General features: G+C 38.8%; 1 pseudogene; it reads left to right on the forward strand.

The window, feature by feature from the left end:
- The first annotated feature begins 609 nt into the window (after positions 1-609).
- Positions 610-4,157, forward strand: LOC144369927 (transcription factor Sp3 pseudogene; annotated as a pseudogene).

Here is a 4,157-nt window from a genome sequence, read left to right on the forward strand (position 1 = left end):
GCTAAACCAGCACATTTTTACATTGGGAATAAATATGTCTCATATGAAATTGAGAATATCTGTTATACAAGATAAATTAATGTTTTAAACTGGTTTTGTTTATATTTCCCTTATTGAGGGATTTTTTTTAACTTCTCAATCAATAGTTTAAGAAGCACTCTCAAAACAAATTGGGTATTTTCTTGTCTTACCATATGATAAATGTGAAAAAATGGATAAAAATAATAGGAAACTTCATCATAGCAAGTTACTCCAGTAAAAAAATTTCAGTGTAAGTGGAAACAAAATCATTTTATTTTAAACTAAGATTTCATGCTGTATTCTGGGACCAAATTATTGCTTTTTGGAAAGCAATATGTGTACCCTTATATGATATAAAAACATCTAAAGAATAAATTTTTCCCTGCCCAACATGAAGGATGGCATTCTACTTGTTCAAAAGAATACCATTGGGGTGGGGGAGGGGAAGGGGCCTCGGTCGGGCTAGGAGGGAGTAATTTCCCCATGGCCCGCGGGCCCCCTTCCCTCCCCTCCCCCCGGCATTCCTCCCCCCGCCCCCCCGCGGTGTGCCTGCAGCTCCAGAAAAGCCCGTGAAACAAGAGGAAATAGCTGCCTTGGACGTGGACAGCCAGCGGCGGCAGCGGCGGTGGCAGCCAGGGCAAGTATATGCAGCAGCAGCAGCACGGAAAGGGCGCGGTGGCTGGGGCTGCGGCGGCGGCCCAGGACCCTCAGCCGTCACCGCTTGCTCTGTTGGCCGCTACCTGCAGGAAAATAAGGCCGCCATCGCCGGGCGACGAGGAGGAGGCAGCCGCAGCAGCCGGGGCCCCAGACGCCGCCGCCGGAGCGACAGGTGATTTGGCTTCTGCCCAGTTAGGAGGAGCACCAAACCGATGGGAGGTTTTGCCAGCCACACCTACAACTATAAAAGATGAAGCTGGTAATCTAGTACAGATTCCAAGTGCTGCTACTTCTAGTGGGCAGTATGTCCTTCCCCTTCAAAATTTGCAGAATCAACAAATATTTTCAGTTGCACCAGGATCAGATTCATCAAATGGTACAGTGCCCAATGTTCAATATCAAGTAATACCACAGATTCACTCAACAGATGGTCAGCAGGTTCAGATTGGTTTCACAGGCTCTTCAGATAATGGGGGTATAAATCAAGAAAGCAGTCAAATTCAGATCATTCCTGGCTCTAATCAAACCTTACTTGCCTCTGGAACACCTCCTGCTAATATCCAGAGTCTCATACCACAGACTGGTCAAGTCCACGTTCAGGGAGTTGCAATTGGTGGTTCATCTTTTCCTGGCCAAACCCAAGTAGTTGCTAATGTGCCTCTTGGTCTGCCAGGAAATATTACCTTTGTACCAATCAATAGTGTCGATCTAGATTCTTTGGGACTCTCGGGCAGTTCTGAGACAATGACTGCAGGCATTAATGCCGATGGACATTTGATAAACACAGGACAAGCTATGGATAGTTCAGACAATTCAGAAAGGACTGGTGAGCGGGTTTCTCCTGATATTAATGAAACTAATACTGATACAGATTTATTTGTGCCAACATCCTCTTCATCACAGTTGCCTGTTACGATAGATAGTACAGGTATATTACAACAAAATACAAATAGCTTGACTAATTCTAGTGGGCAAGTTCATTCTTCAGATCTTCAGGGAAATTATATCTAGTCACCTGTTTCCAAGGAGACACAGGCTCAGAATATTCAGGTTTCTACAGCACAGCCTGTTGTACAACATCTACAGCTTCAAGATTCGCAGCAGCCAACCAGTCAATCCCAAATTGTGCAAGGTATTACACCACAGACAATCCATGGTGTGCAAGCCAGTGGTCAAAATATATTGTCAAAACAGGCTTTGCAAAATCTTCAGTTGCAGCTGAATCCTGGAACCTTTTTAATTCAGGCACAGACAGTGACCCCTTCTGGACAGATAACTTGGCAAACATTTCAAGTACAAGGGGTCCAGAACTTGCAGAATTTGCAAATACAGAATACTGCTGCCCAACAAATAACCTTGACGCCTGTCCAGACACTCACACTTGGTCAAGTTGCAGCAGGTGGAGCCTTGACTTCAACTCCAGTTAGTCTAAGCACTGGTCAGTTGCCAAATCTACAGACAGTTACAGTAAACTCTATAGATTCTACTGGTATACAGCTACATCCAGGAGAGAATGCTGACAGTCCTGCAGATATTAGGATCAAGGAAGAAGAACCTGATCCTGAAGAGTGGCAGCTCAGTGGTGATTCTACATTAAATACCAATGATCTAACACACTTAAGAGTACAGGTGGTAGATGAAGAAGGGGACCAACAACATCAAGAAGGAAAAAGACTACGGAGGGTAGCTTGCACCTGTCCCAACTGTAAAGAAGGCGATGGGAGAGGTACCAATCTTGGGAAAAAGAAGCAACACATTTGTCATATACCAGGGTGTGGTAAAGTCTATGGGAAGACCTCACATCTGAGAGTGCATCTGTGTTGGCATTCTGGAGAGCGCCCTTTTATTTGTAACTAGATGTTCTGTGGCAAAAGATTTACTCGAAGTGATGAATTACAGAGGCACAGAAGGACACATACAGGTGAGAAGAAATTTGTTTGTCCAGAATGTTCAAAACGTTTTATGAGAAGTGACCACCTTGCCAAACATATTAAAACACATCAAAACAAAAAAGTTATCCACTCTAGCAGTACAGTGATAGCCTCTGTGGAAGCTGGGCAAGATGATATTCTGATAACTGCAGGAGGAACAACACTTATCCTTGCAAATATTAAACAAGGTTCTGTTTCAGGGATAGGAACTGTTAATACTTCTGCCACCAGCAATCAGGATATTCTTACCAACACTGAAATACCTTTACAGCTTGTGATAGTTTCTGAAAATAAGACAATGGAGTAAATATTACACAAATACTTATTCATTGTGGTTATTTTTATACAGTAGTGAGAAGAATATTGTTCCTAAGCTCTTAGATATCTTTTTATTGATGTGCAAACATTTTTGGATTGACAGTAACTTGGTTATACATGACACTGAAATGCCTTACTTTGTATGATATTCCATAGTATATTAAAATGCTAAAATTGCATGGGTTTTGTAGGTACTTTTGGAATCTAGAAAAAATGAAATTTTACCAAGTTATATAAAGAGAAAATTGAAGTTAACAATGCGAATGGTAGTCTAACCAAATGCATCAATCCTGTGTGGTTTAGTGTAAAAATGAGAACATGTTGGTATTTATCTATTGTAAGATTAAAAAAAAAGTTGGTGGGTGAAAGAAATCATGTTATGATAAAAATTTTTGTAATTTTCTTGATGACTGGAATTTTTATTATGCATAACTGACAAATCAAGTTTCCAAGCAAATGCTACATAGTGTAGGCTTTACTTAGCTTATCAATTTGTCATTTTGAAGCTAATTATTTTAATTAGGTTAACTATGTACAATATTTTAAGCATTACTCTTGTAAGATTTTGAAAACTACATTTTAACATGAAACTCTAGAGATAGTCACCTTTTAAATCCTGTTGAAAAGCCATGTTTAAGATTTAATTTGCCAAAATAATGTCTTGTTAATATTCTTTCAATAACGAAGTTGGGAAATATAACCAATGTTTAAAAAAAGTTTAAAATGTATAGGTTGAAGCATTTGGGTGCTAAGAAAATGTTATAGTGAATTAGCCCTTTTCTTGAATATTGGAGGACCAAAAAAAAAAAAAAAGAAAGAAAGAAAAATAAATAAGGTGTATTGCGTCTTAGCGGTGATTTTTATCCAATCTTGTTTCCAAAAACCATGTCTGCCAGGGCCTTAAAAGCCATCATGTAAATTACCAATAAAGTATAACATATGCAAACATAACAAAATCACTTCCATAGTGACAATACTCCAACCATATGGATATTAGTCATAGAAAACTAGATGTTTTATGATATTTTTCAAGTTTTTTTGTTTGTTTTTTTTGTGTAGGTAGTCAGTCTGCACTTAAATATCAACCATTTTTCTTTTTTTGCTTCTTCCCTTAAAATTTATATGTATCCAATACATTTAATTGAGAAACGTATGTTTTTTATTATGCTGTATTTTCTTTTTATTTTTTAATTATTGTTTATATTTTCAATTAAAAATGTACAAAATAAA

The sequence above is a fragment of the Ictidomys tridecemlineatus genome, chromosome 13 (assembly GCF_052094955.1).
Source record: "Ictidomys tridecemlineatus isolate mIctTri1 chromosome 13, mIctTri1.hap1, whole genome shotgun sequence".
Classification (NCBI taxonomy): Eukaryota; Metazoa; Chordata; class Mammalia; order Rodentia; family Sciuridae; genus Ictidomys; species Ictidomys tridecemlineatus.